The sequence below is a fragment of the Pogona vitticeps genome, chromosome 7 (assembly GCF_051106095.1).
Source record: "Pogona vitticeps strain Pit_001003342236 chromosome 7, PviZW2.1, whole genome shotgun sequence".
Taxonomy (NCBI): Eukaryota; Metazoa; Chordata; class Lepidosauria; order Squamata; family Agamidae; genus Pogona; species Pogona vitticeps.
The window spans coordinates 17894390-17912221 of NC_135789.1; the positions used below are offsets into that span (position 1 = coordinate 17894390).

Here is a 17832-nt window from a genome sequence, read left to right on the forward strand (position 1 = left end):
AATAAGAAGCTGACGGAATAGACCAAGATCCAGGTCGATAGAGCCTGTGTCATGAGCACACTCATGTACTGCAGTGAGTCCTGGACCCTTTGTGCACAGCAGGAGAGGAAGCTGAACACCTTCCATGTGTGTTGCCTCCAGTGCATTTTTGGTATCACCTGGCAGGACAAAGTTCCAAATAGAGTAGCCCTAGAACGAGCTGGAATTTTTAGCATATATACATTACTGAACAGCGACGTCTATGTTGGCTTGAGCACATCGTGAGAATGGCTGATGGTCGGATTCCAAAAGATCTCCTGCATGGAGAATTAGTGCAGGGAAATCGCCCCAGAGGGAGACCACAGCTGCGATACAAGGCTATCTGCAAGCAATATCTGAAGGCCTTAGGAATGGACCTCAACAGATGGGAAACCCTGACATCTGAGCATCCATCCTGGAGGCAGGCGGTGCATCATGGCCTCTCCCAATTTGAAGAGACACTTGTACAGCAGACCGAGGCAAAGAGGCAGTCCCGAAACAAGCAAAACCAGGGAGCTGGACAGGGGACAGATTGGATTTGTCTTCAGTGTGGAAGGGAGCGTCTCTCTCGAATTGGTGTCCTCAGCCACACTAGACGCTGTTCCACGTCCTCCATACAGAGCACGTCACCATAGTCTTTCCAGACTGAAGGATGCCTAATGAATGAATCCCCAGAAGATCCATCCAAAGCTTAAAAGTTCATGCAACAATCTGTCATTGTTCAGCTGTGCAGTTTTTAGCGTAGATACAAGCAACCCATCCAGCACATGTTGTTATTATTATCTTTCTGGCCAAGATCATCCTCAAATATGCAAAAAAAACCACATGCATCTCGCCGTTTTGTAGGGGGTTCTTGTTCTCAATCACGTGAAATAGACAAAGATTTCTATCCCAACCTTGTCCTCTTCTCTAGCACAGTCTCAATAAGGCGGTGATGGGTGTGTTTTTCTCTGTGTGTGTGTGTGTGTGTGTGTGCACGCATTATATAGGTACCTCCTCCATCTGCAATTACCGAAATAAAGCAAGAGAGCCATGCAGCTATGCAAAAGAGCTGGCACTCTTAAAAATTACATGACAGGAAAAGTGACAGCTTTTTATTAGCGTGATAACAGCCAGGAGTTTTAAAATAGAGTAATCGGTGCAACAAAAGCAATTTCCACCCTCTCCTCTCTCCCCCTCCCTCTTCCCGACTGCCAAAATGCTCATTCTGAATTGATGCGCTTTTAATCAAGAAGCTCATCACACACACACACAGGCACGCACCCCCCCCCCAAAAAAAAGCCTTTTAATTAACAGAAGTCAGGAGTTATATTGTAATTTGGATGTTTACTTTCCAGGCCTGTCGATGAGAGCGATGGAAAACAAGGTTGGTGTGATGGAACAGCAGGGGCTGTTCGTGGGCAGGGCTGGTCCAGGAAGAAAAGGGGCACCTATTCCAGGTTTTGGGGTAAAATCCAGACGCTAGACTCAAGAGCGGGGAGACCCACTGAATCGACGGGGCTTTCGTGAAGCCAATACACATGTAAATCCCATTGATTTGGCGGATCTACTGTAGACCTTGAAGGCTGTCATTTAAATAGCATCGGGTTTTTAATTACAAAGAGGCAACTTGGTAGTGCCCACTAGGACACGCGGGCATGGGGATGCGTGGGAATGATAAACTCCTCCTTGAACCTCTTGCATACAGTAAAAACCCTAATTAGGGTCACCAGTAGTCAGAAGGACTTAACAGCACATAACGAAGTCTTATAAAAAGAAGGAAGGGTGCATAAGAAAGTTTTGTAAAAAGAAGGGCAAATAACAAAAACAGGGGACAGATCGTATTTGTCATCAGTGTGGAAGGGATGGTCACTCTCATATTGGCCTTCTCAGCCACACTAGACACTGTTCCAAGACCTCTCTATTCAGAGCATGTGACCCTCATCTCTCGAGACTGAAGGATGCCTACCTATAAATATACTGTATTAGTATTAATACCTCAATTAAGATTGTGCACAAGTCTCTTGATGAGATACGGGATCTATCCTGATTTGGTTGGGGGTTTGGGGTTTAGGATCTATTCAGATTCAGTCTGGAGAAGTCTGTGCCGTCCATCTGACTATTGGGAGGAGGGCCTGCTCTTCAGAATTCACCACCAAAATGCTGCCAGGGAAGAGATTTCAAAATTCAGAGATGCGCAGTTTGAAAAATACCTGCGCCTCCTTCCACTGGGGAGTGGGGGAATGGAGGAGGTTGTTTTTGCGGAGGGGGGGGAATGCAGACAGAATAAAAGTCTCCCCCGCCCCATCCGCCGTCTCAGCATACACGACTCCAAACTGTATTTGATGACTATGAGGAGGAGGGAACGCCACTCAGAGAGAGAGAGAGAGACGTTCTGTATTCGAAGCTTCCCTACATAGCCCCATGTGCGTTTAGCTCTGTAAAGCGTTGGTGCTTAATCTAGAAAGCACAGAGACATTAGCTCTGGCTCATTTGCACGGCGTCTGGAAAAGCACAGAAGCTTTTTTAAAAAATAAAAATGAAAAAAAAAACAAGAAAAAGAAAGGAGGAAAAAATAAATTAAAAGTGGAGCCAGATGGAAGCCTTAAAAGCCGTGCTTACAATATTTATTTATTCCTCCCTCTTTGGAGTCTCTGTCTGAGCTTCAAAGGGCACAGGAAGGCTAGGCGGGGGGGGGGAATAGAAGGAGATGGATGGAAAGGGGAGGAAAGTGAGGGGTGGGTTAGCAAGAAGCAGTGGCTTTCGGGGGAGGGGGAAGCACATCAAGAGGGTTCACGACTCCGACGCCAGGAAAAGACGGCAAATCCCTTCTGGGTTGTGATGCGAACTTCAAAAGAGCTACTCAAGATGCTAAACCTGTTCGGGAGTGGAAGGGAGATGATTCAGCACCTTGCTTAGCTCTGATGGGCTGGAACAGTTTTTGGGGACCTGCACCTTAGGCAGCTTCTGGAAAGTTTATAGCAAAGCCCGGAGCAGATCCAAACCACGGCATGGGACTCACCAGCCCCCCAACGGGCCAGGATCTTTTTTTGATGAACCCTTCCTGGCACCTGGTCAGAACACATGGCCTCACATTCAGTCCCTCTTCTCACCCTAGGGTAGGCCCACTGAATCAGTGGGGATTTGGACTATTTACTCCTTCACAAGTTCCTCTGATTCAGCGGGCCTACGTTAGCCGTGACTTACCGTCTTAAAGTAAGGCCCATTGAATTGATAGATCTTATGGAGAGGCGGACTTACCACATCCCTACTGATTCAATGGGCCTACTCTAGTGGCAATGTACTATGTCAAGCAACTGGATTTCAGCCAGCGCATGACATACAGTGGCTGCTTAAGGCCATGCGCCTTTCCAATCCCGTGGTTTTCTACTAGGGGGACATGACCTCTCTCGACCCACCGTGGTGGCATTGCGAGACGACACCTGATCAACAACTGCCCTTCATTCCAGGATGGCTGATGGACCGGGATCATTTCGATGACCATGGTATGTGTGTGTGTTTAGAAATAGCTGCAATTAGGTGAAAGAAGGAAACAAAGCAGCTACAGAGGAGGAAAACAGTGGAAACGAGCAAGACAGGAAAAGATGGACACAGGGATACAGTAAGGGGGATTTAGCAAATTCCCTCACCTAACTCTAGGGTTAAAGATCACTGTTGAATCTACAGGTGGAAATGAAGAAGCACCCCATCACTTCCTCTCCTTGCACATTTCCAACTGTACAACAAAGAGCTGGTTTGAGAGAGACAGACAAGAGTTTTCAGGGTAAATAATCGCACCACCACGGCCTGATTCATTTGTATGCACCGCTTGCACCCAGAGCTTTTCTCAGAATTCTACTTCCCAGCAATTGTGCTGTCTATAAAAGAGGGAGAAGGGGGGCAAACCACAAAGCCTAGCATCACAACACCTGATTGTGTTATTTTTAGACACAAGCAGGGGGACTGGAAAGGCCGAGAAAGGCCCGGGTGTTGTTCCCACTTGAGGTCAATGGGGGAGAAGGTGCACCACCCAACGGACTGCCGGAGCAAAGGAGAGACAGCCTGGTTGTTACTTCCTGTCACTTTGCCTCTCTTCCCTCCATCATCATCATCACCATCATCTTAGAACTCCAGATTTCATGCACATCAAGGAGAGAACGAAAATGTGACAGCTACTTGGGTTTTTCCACTGCAAGTCAACAGCAGGACTGGCAATGGTGCTTACCGATCAGTCTGGAGTCCAGATCATAATGGGTGGGATCAAAAAGACTGAAACAATCCATTCAGTGCTTCTAATTCTGGAAATCCCATGCCCAACATCATTCCACCCAGTCTAAATGCCAAGTCAATGGCTCTCACCATGAAAAGATTGTCCTCCTTCCCAACAAGCGCCTTGTCGCATGGCCATTCTCACACTGGTTGTGAGGTGGCTCGCACAACTGATGGCACAACAGGAAGCCTGCTGGAGTGGTGGTATGTGTCATTAATTCAGTCAGTTAGTTAGTTTACCACTCCCATTAGTGCCAAATTACTACTCTGGGCTGCTTACAATAAAGACACATGGTTCTTCATGGCTGTCTCCATTCATGGTCCATTTCAGCCACACAGCATTGGCTCACGGAATTGAAACTGATACGTTTCATGATTTTAAAAAAAATTTCAGCGGCAAACACCCAATTTTCTGGCAAATTCAAATGCACGGCCCCTCACCGAAATGGGACAGAAAGTCTCTTGTCTTTCCCTCTGTGAAAGGGGGCTATAAAAATATACATCCCCATCTGAAGACAAGGTTACATGGATTTGTTTCATGGGAAGCTTTGTGGCCGGTCAGTCCCCTTTCCCTCCTCTTTGTCGGGAGCAAATCACACCATGTTTCACTGTATGAGGTGTTTTTCTTTCCTATTCTGTGCCTTTCTCTCTTTCTCTCTCTCTCTCTCCCTCCTCCCTCCTTGGAGAAGAAAAGCCGACAAGGCAGTTTTGATGGATGAATGTGGAATGTTATCGGAAAGTGTCTCCGGGGAAGGAAATCACACAGTGTTATTCTCCTTGCTTTCAAACATGGGAAGTGCAGGTCAGGATTTAGACGGAAAGACTGCCAACAAGAAAGAGAGAGAGAGGGAGAGAGGAAGAAAGGGGGAATGCAACGAGCAGCCGTCCACAGAAGTCTGGTGAATCCGTGCTGGGTTTTATGATGAACTTTAGAGAAGCTATCCAGGTTTCTGAACGCTAAACACTTGGGATAGCGCCTTGGGTAAGACCAAGTTCAGACTAAAATGGAACTCTCCAGGGTGCTGAAGAGAAGGCAGAAGATTCAGCATAATGGACAGTTTCTGTAAAACTTCACTGTTACTTCCATTTTTTAAGAAAGTCAACAAAATTTGAAGTCAGCACCCACCAATGTTGCTTGTTCGAGATTTGATAGGTCTGAAACTGATCATGAAGAAAGGCATCTTATTACTCTCCTACCATGCAAGTATGTGGGGGGGGGGCGACTGCAAAGGTCTAGAGGGATTACTGTTAGTGGCCCATCTATGGATGATTTTGGAAAGATTCAAGCAACCCATTCCTGGCTACAATATTGGCCAGTTCATACCAAAGGACAATGTGCCGTACATTTTCAGCATCTAGCCAGGATGATTCTTCTCTTTCTTTGTCTCTTCTCAGGGGCAAAAAAATAACCCTCCACCATGCCCAGCTTGATGAGGGATCTGGAGAACCTCAAGGCTCACCTCCTTTTAACATTTGTCCAGTAAAGGAATTACCCATTCGGGTGTCTGGATTTTGTGCATGGCTTTTGTTGTGAGCACGGGAATTTTAGTTCCTCCTGGACAACAGCAATCTGGTTTGAGTGGCGCTATAATGACAACCTTCCTATTTACTGTATTAATGCTTCTTGGTTGGGTTTGTCCGATTCGATGGGCAGAGGAGGAAGAATGTCAAGTTTTTTGGCACAAGATGGGAGGAAGAAACAAGGAAACTGGTTTCCCAGAAACCCCGTGCCCAAATATGTTCTCGAAGGAACACCGCGTGAACGTCAGCCTGTAATCTTTAGATTAATATCAAGATGTGACACAAAGAGGAGGGAGGGAAATGCTTGTATCAGTCAATGGGGGTAAGCAAATCAGACGACTTCAAACAGCTTGCTCCCAGAGAAACAGATTGTGTATAATTGTGCATAAAAAGATTGTTTGAGTTTAAATCTACAGAGAATTTTTTTAAAAAAATAAATAAAGACTAAGAGGAACAGGTGAAGGGCTTAATCTACAGGAAGGGGGGCCCCTCTGTCCTTTCCCCTTTGCTGATCTTGTGGGTTTAAGGTCTGTGAGCTGTCCCTCTTCAAGGCAGAGATAAGCCTTGCTCAAAAGAAAACCATTTTCAGATGCCTACAAGGGGTCTAGAAAAGGTTAATTAACAAGGAATCAATTAATGGCTTCCCTACCTTTTCCTTTTCTCTGTTCGAGGAGGCTGTGAAGATATATGGTATAACAATCACATCGCTGGGAGCACTAGCTTTTGCAAGCCACCCGAGGCTACCTACTGCCCCCTGTCTGTTGTCTCGGATGAAAACAAGCTCCTCAAAAAACAGAAGGACCAAACAAAACGGCCAAGTCCTTTGATTCCAAGAAGAATAAGAATCTTAGAAGGGACCCTCGGGGTCATCCAGTCCAGCCCCTGTCAAGGAGGCACCGAGAGGGATTCAAACTCCTGACTTTGGGCTCCGCAGCCAGGATACATGAAGCTAGAGCCACCCAACCAAAGACATCTACCATTCTGGGCTCTCTCTCAAGATAGTTTTCGAGAGGGTCTTATGGACTTTCACCCTGTTGCAAAGGGGCTCATTGGCAACCCAAAGATCAACACTTTGCTCAGCAAGTCCAAGGAGAAGCGAAAACACAGTTTTCCCTAGAGATGACTGAACCCACCTACTTTGTTATGGCAGATAAACCACGCTTCTTTTCTCTCACATCCAAGCAATGGGTTTAAACGACAAGGACATACATTTCGACAGAACATTAAGAAGGACCTCCTGACACCAAGGGCTGTTCATGGGCAGGTGTTGGGAGCTTTTACAATCTTGCATGAAGCCTGTGGTTTCAATGGCTTGGGGGGGCTGTCAATCTCTCCAGCGCTAACCAATCGTTCCCATCCCACCTCTGAATTCAAAGAAAGCCCCGCTTCTCTGCTCAGTGTTCCTTTTCCCTCTTGTTAGTCTGTTGAAGTGAGGTTGTCTGCTCGTTTGCTGTTGATCTTTTCACAGCTCTAAGCAATGAAATGTTTTTATTCTTTCTACTATAAATCTCTCTCTGAGACCCAGCTTCTCCTTCCCACCTCTATTTTTTTCTTCCCTAAAGTCTGTTGGAAGCCTCTTTTTGTGTTGTTGATCTGTTCACAGCTGTAAGTAATGAATGTTTACAATTCTTTCTTCTACAAACTCACAGGATGAGTTACTGAGACTTAAGTGGTGGTTGATGAGAAAGGGGTGGACTATCTGGGGAACTCGAAGCTATTCCCCTCTGTGAATCTTTGAACTTCTACTGTCTAGTAAAGGGGAATTTTGCCAAAAATTCAAAACTCTGCAACAATGGGTTCGTTTTTGGGAGGCTTTTAAGCAGGTGGAGGAGTGCTTTAGCTCTGAATTTCCTGCTTCATTGGGGTAGATTATAAGACTTTTGGTGTCTCTTCCTACTCTGCGATTCAATCATTATCCTCTTGTAGGTCAATATTCCAATAAAAACAGATTGTGGAGCAGGGTCTGAAATTTCTTTAGGCAATGTTTCCCCCCACCCCTCCCCCATTTATTTATTTATTTATTTATTTATTTATTTATTTATTTATTTATTTATTTATTTATTTATTTATTTATTTATTTATTTATTTATTTGTTTGTTTGTTTGTTTGTTTGTTTGTTTATTTATTTATTTATTTATTTATTTGGAAGGAGCTGTGAGGAGGGAGAAACTTGAAGGGGAGGAGGCTGATGCCAAAAGACCTCGCTTTGGCGTTTCTATTTTGTCGTCAACGCAGCTTTCTCCCCAGCGTCAGTATCAGCTTGTCTGATAGCGTGAGCCCTCGTTATTTATTTTATTCGCAGAGATAATGAGTCTTGCAGCGGGTTAATAAGTGTCAACTGACAGAGAATGGGAAAAGTTGTAAAGATAAATTTGTTGCGTGGAGGGGATTTTTTTAACCCTTTCTTTGAGGGGCAGCTTATTTTTGTACACCGTTTGCAAGGCTCGGAGGACAGAAAAAATAAATAAATGGGAAGTGTGTTTGGTTTCTAAGGAGAGGCAAGAGAATGGGGGAGAGGAGGGAAACAATCAAATAGGGTCAGTTGAGAGTGAAGGGAGGAAAAGAGTTCTCTGGGGGAAACTGTTTTCATTTTGCTTCAAGGAATTAATGATTGGTGCAATCACCATTTTACCGAGTTAGGTTTCTAATTGCAGTGTGGGGTTATCATTAGAAGGCATGGGATTTTTGGATTTCTTGGCCTACAAATCCCTTAATTCCTGCCTGATTTACACAGACCTGACATAAACCTCAATGTGGCTCGCCTGGGTGGAGCTAGGCTTAGACTGGAAGGCTTTGGGGCCTAGCTAGGCTGAGCTCCACCCAAGCTTTCTGTTCCTGCCCCAGTGCTGGTGAGGAGCTTCCTTCCTGAACAGGAAGCCAGGCGGAGCTAGGCCTTAGAGCCTTCCCACCTTTCTTTCTGCCAGGTGAGCCAGATTTGGGCATGCCTGTCAGGTGGAATTCCCAGAATGGAGAATTGTGGGATTTGTAGTCCAAACACACACAAACACACACACACTCTTCAGCCTGATGGTTGGAATATAAGGAGATCTGGATTCAAATTCCCATTGAGCCACAAAGCTCCCAGAGTGTCTCCCAATTAACAGTAGATGTAGTGGAAAATTAGATAGATAGATAGATAGATAGATAGATAGATAGATAGATAGATAGATAGATAGATAGATAGATAGATAGACAGACAGACAGACAGACAGACAGACAGACAGACAGACAGACAGACAGACAGACAGACAGACAGACAGACAGACAGACAAGGAATAGAGAGACAGACAGACAGACAGACAGACAAGGAAGGAGCTGATAGATTGATTGATTGATTGATATTGCTAACACCCAAACAGTCTCTATATCCTGATTCCCTTGAATGTATTCAGACTCCCAGAAAGTTGCAGCCAAATAGCATGGCCCGTAAATTCTTATTTTTCTCCTTCCTCCTCCCCTCTCTTTTTCTCATCTTCCCCCCCTCCAAAAACAACGTTCCTCTGGACAAAGCAATAAGCTCAATGCAGGACGGGAAGAGAGGGAGGGCAACGGAGGAGGGTGGGGGGAACATGAATCAAGTTTTCATCACGCCCCGCGTCTTCCTCCCCAACACAATGCCGTTGCCTGAATAGAGAATTTCTCTCCCCGGCTTTTTGATGCAGAAAACGCGTAAGGTTTTCTGAAACAGATTCAGCATCCGACCGAAAACCCGTTGGGTTTCAGCGCTCCCTTTGTTACAACCAGCTCAACAGCAGCTGGGAATGTATTTGTACGTCTTCTTTCCATTTAGAAAAAAAAACTGGAGAAGAAAAGAAGCAGCAAAATAATAATTGATGCTTTTCTTCGAGACAGCTGGGAACTGTTGTTCTCGGGACCTGATCCGTGTCCCTCCCCGCCCGCGGAAGGAAGGTGCAGAAGCACTTTTACATTGTTTGTCTGTGTGCCGCCTTGGCTATGGCAGTGCCAGAAACAAACAGATCAGGAGGGGGGAGGGATGGCAGAGCCGCACTCAAGGAGCAAATAAAATCAAGTTCACCCAGTGGTTGCCAGGGAAGCCCATCAGCCTGGCACCGTTAAAACTGCACTGTTAATTTTCCAACAAATTACAGGGGCAGGCTGCCTGCAAGGCTGGGGATTCAACCCTCTGGACTAGTAGCCATGGACAATGACCATGAACTGTTGAGGGTGAGCAGGCCCCTAGTTGATGAGTCAACGCTTGCATCCCTCGCCTCGGGCTAAGTCACACTACCGGCACACAACACAGAATGCAAGCCACAACTTGTTGACTAGCAGCAGCCCTCTGCCATCATTTTCTATGCCAAGGCCGTTTACTTCTGTGCAATGAATTACAGTCAACCCTCAACTTACAAACGGCTCTAGTTACAAACATTTTGACTTACAAACCTCTGTGATAGAAAAATATTGACTCGACTTGCAAACTTAGATTCGAGTTAGGAACTGAAAAAACCACGTGGGAGGTGTGGAACGCGTGAAATTTGAACTTTCAGTTAACCGTTGGCCAGTGAAGAAGGTGCCTGTCTGCTTCCTTGCTCTTCCCAGCATTTTGAGAGTGGATTTGGAGACAGTTGCCTGGTACAGTACTGTACGGACTGTATTTTTATTTTTTAGCTTTTTTTAAAAAATTGATTTTTGGATCTTTAAAAGGTGTTCCCTCCCTCCTTTGCTGCCCCCCTTTCCCCCAAAAGGAGCTTATATTGGCTTGTCTTGATTGAAAAGGTGCTTTTCAAGCTGATCTGTTGTCTGAAAGGTGCTTGGTTTTTCCCAGAAGGTGCTTGTCTTGGCTGAAAAGGTGCTTTTCAAGGTATTCTGCTGAAAAGGTGTCTGTTCCCTCCTTCCCTCCCTCTTTTCTTTCCTTTTTTTATAACCTAAGTCATCTTACTGTAGTTTAAAAGGAAAAAAATAAAAAAATTCTGCCCCTAGTGGTAGGAACGGATTAACCAGCTTTGCATTAGTTCCTATGGGAACTAATGATTCGAGTTACAAACCGCCCCTTGAGGTAAGAACCAGGATTAATTGGTTTTCAATGCATTCCTATGGGAAATGCTGATTCGACTTATGAACTTTTCGACTTACAAACTTCCTTCCGGAATGAATTAAGTTTGTAAGTCAAAGGTTGACTGTAATAGAATTCTGGCCATTCCATTTTCATGGTACTGTCTTTTTATCTATTTTGCTTCATCTCTTTTGTTTAAGACAATTGGACTGCTGAATTATTTGTTCATATTGTTAATCTTGTTTATGTTGTGCAATGGCCAGAGCGACTATTAATTAGGTTGGCGGTACAGAAGCACCATCCGTCCGTCCGTCTATCCATCCATCCAACAAGGGAAGGAAATGGTCAAATAGACCACAAAAGATTATTGTGCTTTAAAGTGCCACCAGAAAATAATTTTCTTTAGGAAAGAGGCAACTCCTAGAAATATATAGCTGTTGAGTAAAATCTCTCCTTCCAGCCACCTGTCCCTCCCCATACACTGCCCCTGTGCGGGGGGGGGGGGGCAGCCTTAACCAGCCTGGCCACTCTCTGTGACCGGTGAGTTTCTGCCTCTCTGAACACTCTATTAAAAAGCAACCCGCCATGTTTTAAACATGTGGGGTTGACGCGATGCTTAGCGAAATCCATGCAGCCGTTTACACACATGGGCAGATCTTAATCCCCGGAGGCGAAGAGCATCCACCATGTGCCTTGGTTGCGCCATGCGCCTGAGCACCCTTATCATCCGAAAGCATCGGCCGGGGAAGTGGTATTGGGGGGGGGGAGAGAAATGACGTGCTCGGGCACAGCCCAACGACACCAGTTTATCTACATCCCATTCCCCCCCATAAACGCCAAAACATCTTCTAACAGCGTCGGAATGCAATGTGGTCCTCTCTACAAATCTATTCCAAAGCTTTTTCGCTTGAGTGTGTGTCTCTCTCCCCCCCCCCCCCGGTCATCACTTCCTGTCTAATCCTTTAAGAGCTGGGTGTTTATTTATTACTTCCCGGGGTACCCAACCGTGCATACAGAGGCACAGACATTTAAGACCATGGGGAAAAGAAAGAAGAATCTGCCAGAGCCGGGACGGCAAGCTTTATGCAATCTCCTCTCTGCTCCAGCTTTTGGTGGTGGGATATTTGCCAATCAAAGGCTCTTAGGCCGCAGCCTCTCTCAGTTGCCAGCCCTGTTCTTCAGAGGCTACCTATCCTATGTGGGACCAAGTGGGGCTGCTTTCCTTGCCTAAATTCCACCAACGCAGGACCCAAGTTATCCAGCTGTAGATGCAGCAAAACTGGTCTTCTTCCCCGCCCCCCCCCCCAAGAATACCAAATGAATTTCAAGAGGGCCTCATCACTCCCTCACTGCTTCAAGTCTGTCCATCTGCGTCATGGTGGGGACTGTCAGGTCCAAGATAATCTGCTCAGCCTGAACTCGATAAGTGCTCTCTGCGGTACTGAATCCAGAAGTTGGATGGTTCTTTTAAAGTTCGGAGGAAAACCTGCACTTCCCTGCCTTCCGTCACCAGACCCGCCAGGTCCCATGGCTGATTTTTTAAAAAACTCCCATAAAAACCACAGCCTCAGGGCTGATGGTTATTTACACGCAAGCTAGCGGGATAACAACCCTAATCGGTTCAATTAGGCAAAGTTTGAATGAAAGCCCCAGACTTTTTAGCTCTGTGCATTGTCGAACTGAACAGGAGCTGAGGAGATAAACCTCATTTGAAACTTCTGCTTCCCTGCTGAGCTAATTAACACCCATTTAAAGCTCTTAAACCTTTGATGGGTGTTGCGGTTCCAGCGTGTTGGCAACTGGTGCAACCTGGCTAATAATTCAGCACAAAAGATATGTAGGCCAAACTCACATGGGTGACGAAGGTGCGCCCACCAGGTGCGGAGCGGATGTCTCCTGCAAACGGGTGCGGGAAGAGCGATGGGCTCTACCCAGTTCAGAAGGAAGCAGTGCCTTTCCTTGCTGTTCTTTCATGCAAAGATAAGATAGAGTGTTGGACTGGAAAACCTTGAAATGGAGGTGCTCACTATCAAAATCCCCATAGCTGCCTCCTCCTTTAGCAGAATCCTGAAATCTCAGGAGCTGGTTGGCCCTCATCCTTTTAGCAGGGTTTTTCCCCATAGAATCATAGAGTTGGAAGGGGGTATCTAAGGTCATTGAGTCCAGCCTCCTGCTCAAGTCAGGAATCCTGATCGAAGCAGATCCGACTGGTGGTTGTCCCATTTTTTCCTTGAAGGCCTCCAGCGTTGCACCACTCACCACTTCCGGATGTGATGGTTCCATCGTTATACCGCTCAAACAGTTAAGAAGTATGACCAAGGAACCAATTTCCTCCAACAAGAGCTGGCCTTTTGTAAGACTAAGGAATCTTAATTGTCCTTTTGATCTGGACTTGCTTTCCACTACATAACCCATATAAGACCAAGAGAGGGCTGGAGGGAGAGGACTAGGAGCCAGACCTAGACTCTGGAATCAAGTACCTTTACCCGGCACCCTCACTGATAATATTTTTAAAAACTTCTAAAAACTTGGCTGTTTAGACAGGCATTTCTACCAATGGAAACCCATTGAAATGGCCAGCTTTATGCCAACTGCATCGATATTTTAATATACATTTGGTTTAATTCTCGTTTATTTATATGATATGCTTTTTATGATGTTTTGAATGAATGAATGAATGAATGAATGAATGAATGAATGAATGAATGAATGAATGAATGAATGAAAGAACAATGGCTAAAGTCCAGCAGTAAGCTGCAACTGGTAGGCCGGTGGAAGTCACAGAGACATTGACACACTACACCCCAGTTGATTCAATAGGCCAAGAGGAAAATCGGTCCCCTGCCTTCGGCTATTAAGGACTGTAGCTAAGCTGAAGGGCGGGGTGGAAGCCTAGAAGTGTGTGAACCCACTTATTCCACTCAGAAGACTGAGAGGAGATATGATATCACTTTTCAAAGACTTGAAAGGTGGTCCTATAGATGAGGGGCAGGATCCGTCCTCCGTCATCCCAAATTGCAGGACACATCATCATGGACTCAAGCAACAGGAAGCCAGATTTTGGCTGAAGATCAGGAAAAACGTCTTAACTGTTAGAGCAGTACGACAAGGGAACCAATGACCTCGGGAGGGGGTGAGCGCTCCAATGCTGGAAAGCACTCAAGAGAAAATCAGACCATCATCTTCTCTGATCTGCTTTGGTTTGGATTCCTGCCCTGAGCAGGGAGTTGGACTCAATGGCCTCAGAGGCTCCTTCCGACTCCTTTATTCCATGATTCAACAAACCTCTTTTAATACACATCAGGCTGAGCTCAGAGGGTGATCAGAGCCATGTCTCTCTATGGCGAGGGAGCTGTCCACGGTGCTGAAAGTGCCCACACTACTGTATATGGAGTCAGCCCTCCAGAATTTAATATCCGTCAATGGATACCAGCTGAATTGCAGCTCCGAAAAAGCTACAAGAGATCATTCCAAAATTTTATCTCCACCTTTCAGAGATCCAAATGGCCAGACTGCAGTTCCAAACTCAAATGGATGCTTTAGGAATCGGCCGTAATTCTGTTTTGCTTTAATTTCCTGGGGGCTGCAGTGCGCAGTTTCCTTTCTCTCCTTTCTGTGGATTTCTTTATTTTCACATTTGCCACATCCCAGAAAGCCCAGAAGAAAATGGGGGCTTGATCTAATCAAAGCTAAATTCCCTGTTGAAGGGGAAACTAGTAAAGCGAGGCTACCGTATTTTGGGCATGGTGCAAGGAAAGAAGACTCAGCGGAAAGTAAAAAGCAGCAGAAAAGGAGGGAGGCCTAATGTGAGATGGAGGATTCGAACTCCCAACCTCTGGCTCCACCTATCCAGGCCGATCCAGGCTAGCTCATTAATTCACAGGGTCATTAAACCATAGGGTCACCCTAACTCAGAAGGAACTCAACAGCATGTAGCAAAACCACAATCTTTGCCAAGGGAGCTGGCTTACCTCTGCTGGCATCCAAAAACCGACGTCAGAGGTCCTTTGCCCAGGTAAAATGCAACGGAAGGTGCAAAATAAATGTGTTGGACATGAGAACATTGATCCCAAGGAGCCTCTTTGCACTTGTCTCAGACTCCCGAAGGAAAACGGCCAGGAGAGCCAGGCGCCGGTGACACTTCTGGGAAAAAATAAAGCACACTAAGAGGCATCCATAGGTTTCACAACGTGTCTGGCTCCAAGCAGGGCAGGGAGGAAAACGATGCCCTGGGATGCTTTAGTCAAGTGAGTGAATGCCTTACATCTGCAGAAGGTTTGCATAATGTGGGGCTAATCGTGGCTAATCAGCAAGATGCGGCTGGATGTCTTGGTCACACGCCCCCATCAGCAGGGATGGGTGACCTACATGCAAGGAGACAACGGGCCAGCTCCAAGAATGGATGTCAGCCGGCTATCTCTGCGTAGATGGCAGCCAGTCCGCCGGGTGATGTCCGCACAGTCGAAGTCCAGAGTATGAAGCCTCAGGACACATGTGAAAGTACGGAGACTTGAACTCGAGGCTTGAGACCCAGGCCCCAAGCCTCGGGCCCTGCCCCAAAAGGCTTGCTGTCATCCCTGCCTGCTGGGCAACGGAGATGCTCCATTCACTCCTAGAGAAACACCAACTGGATTCTCCCAGTGAGTAAAACATGCAAATTAATGTAAAATATGCAATTAATCCTCCTCCTTCGAGGGAGGAGGAACCAATACATAAACATGCTAGTTTTTTTTAAAAAGCCTCCTCTGTGCCATGCTGGCTTCTGGGAGAAAAAAAAATGGCCCGTTTCTAATTTTGCTGCTGTTCAGGGCTAAGCCCTGATGCATGAGGGTTAAAAAGCGAGTTAATGAACAATTACCTTATTGTGTAACAGGTAGGTGCACCAAATGGGTGGGGGTGGGGGCTCACGAATCCACGTTCTCGCCATCCTGCCTGCTTCAATAACGAGCGAAGGAGAATAAAAGAGAGTAGACTAGAAAGGACGAAAGGAGCCACAGGCCACCTCTGCTTTGCCTCCCCGTCAACTGCACGTTCTCTGTCAGACGCAGTTTTCATCTCCTGGAGACAACAGAGAGAGAAAGTAAAACCGGGGCTGTCCCGGGGCTGGTGGGATATGTCACAAGCATGGAGTTTTCTTCCTGCCAGTTAGCTTGCTTGGCAGCTGTCCAGAAAGCATGGGAAGGACCAGGGTCTTGCCTGGAGTTCCGAGTCGGTAATCATCCACCAGGCCAGAAGGGCTCATACGTTCTGCCTGGAAAGGATGGAGAAGGGATAAATCTCAGAGCGAGAGTCGCAGTTCACAGAAAGAGATGAGGATATCAACCTCCTCCTCCTCATAAGCATGTAAAGCTTGGGAAGTCCTGGAAGAGAAGGAAAGGAAGGAAGGAAGGAAGGAAAGGAAGGAGCTGATGACAGAAAGAAGGAAGGAAGGGAGAGAGAGAGGGAGGAAGGAAGGAAGGAAGACAGGAAGGAAGGAAGGTCCACTATGCCTTGGTTAAACCTATCCATGCTTTAGAGCAGCGGCTCCCAACCCTGAGTCCCCAGAGGTTCATGGACTACAACTCCCATAGCTGGTGGTGAAGGCACCTGGAAATTGTTGTCCAAGAGTGACCTAAGGCTGGGAAGAGCCATGGAAACTTGAGTTGTGCGACTCGCTGTCAAGTCAGACTTAAATCGCACTGGTGATGACTGGACAGAGACTCAACTTGTTCCCCCCCCCACATGACTGAAACTCAACCCACCCACCCCTTTTTTTCTGAGAGAGGGAAAATCTTTTTTTTCAATAGGGACTCGGACTTGGGACTCAGAGCTCGGAACCCGACTTGCCAACGTCCCCTGATTGGGAACCACGGCTTTAGAGGAAGAGCGAACATAAGATGGACTGACTTGGGAAGGGAACCCCAGTCCCGAATTTGCAAGACACGACTCAACGTTTTGGAGGTCAACAGGTTGCCCTGAGTTAGCAGTGCCCTGAGAAAGCACATAAGAACTGCTTTCGGAGGAAGGACCAGCCAAGTGCAGCCTTCTGGATCTGGTTTGACGACAACCTCCAGGATCCCGAGCCAGTCTGTTGATGGATGTTGGACCCCGAAAAACATCTGGAAGGAAGGTGCTGCTCCCCCCCCCCGCCGTGTTTTCATGGGGCCCTGGGGTTATGGGAGCGAACGGGCATCCTCTTCCAAACGGTGCTCTGATTTGATCCCTTTTGCCCCTTAACTTGGGAAGGGAGATGATCAGGTTAGGAAGGACCATCAAAATCCAAACCTCTCTAAAGTGTTCAATTAAAAAGCCCCGGAAAAGAAAGGATTTCATCAGAGGATTTCCTGCGTGCTGCCAATTTGGGACGTCATCTCCCCTTTTCCTAGATGGGCTTGTCATTTCTCTGCCCCTTTTTCTTCATCAGGTTAATTGGCTTCCAACACTTTCCTGGAGAAGAGGAAAGAGAGAGAGAGAGAAAGAGAGAGAGAGAGACAACCCCGGACCGAAATTCACCTTGGGTTGTCAGCCGAGGCCCTCGCTTAGCAGAACTGCCTCGAGTTCCCCGGGAAAAGGCCGGCCGTGCACAGCTTTTAACCTGTCACACAAGCCGCCGTGATGGGTAAAGGAAGGAAAAAATGGGAGAGAGAGGGAGGGAAAGAAGACCGTGGTTGCCGGCTCATTAATTTGTCCCCGTGACAAACCCTTTTGCTCTCCTGGTTGACTCCAGATTGTCAAAACGTCCGTTTTTGAAACTCGTATTTGCATAAGAGGTAAGGCGAAGTCGGAACGGTGGGGGCGGTTTGACTCACAGCTGCAGGTTACGATGGCCTGTTCGTTCACTTCTCTTTTGCCTTTTTTCAGGAGCACTTGGGGTGTGTGTGGAGAGTCTGTGGCTCTCCCCTTACCTCTTGGGCCTCACAACCACCCTGTGAGGTAGGTCATGCTGAACAGGAAAGAACAAGAGAGAGTAAGAGAGAGAGAGTGTGTGTGCATGTCTGGAACATAGCCACCAAAAACGGATGAGACTCTCCTAAGCTATAACCATTGCACCA

General features: G+C 46.6%; 1 long non-coding RNA gene across 1 annotated transcript in view; it reads right to left on the reverse strand.

Moving 5' to 3' along the window:
* The window catches only part of LOC140701798 (uncharacterized), a 32872-nt gene extending 15920 nt beyond the window's left edge, over positions 1-16952 (reverse strand). The window contains exons 1-2 of the long non-coding RNA XR_013537933.1: positions 15660-16952; positions 14773-14944 (exon numbers count right to left, since the gene is read on the reverse strand). This is a non-coding gene — a long non-coding RNA (uncharacterized LOC140701798). The remainder of the gene's footprint in view (positions 1-14772; positions 14945-15659) is intronic.
* Between the last annotated feature and the right edge of the window lie 880 nt (positions 16953-17832).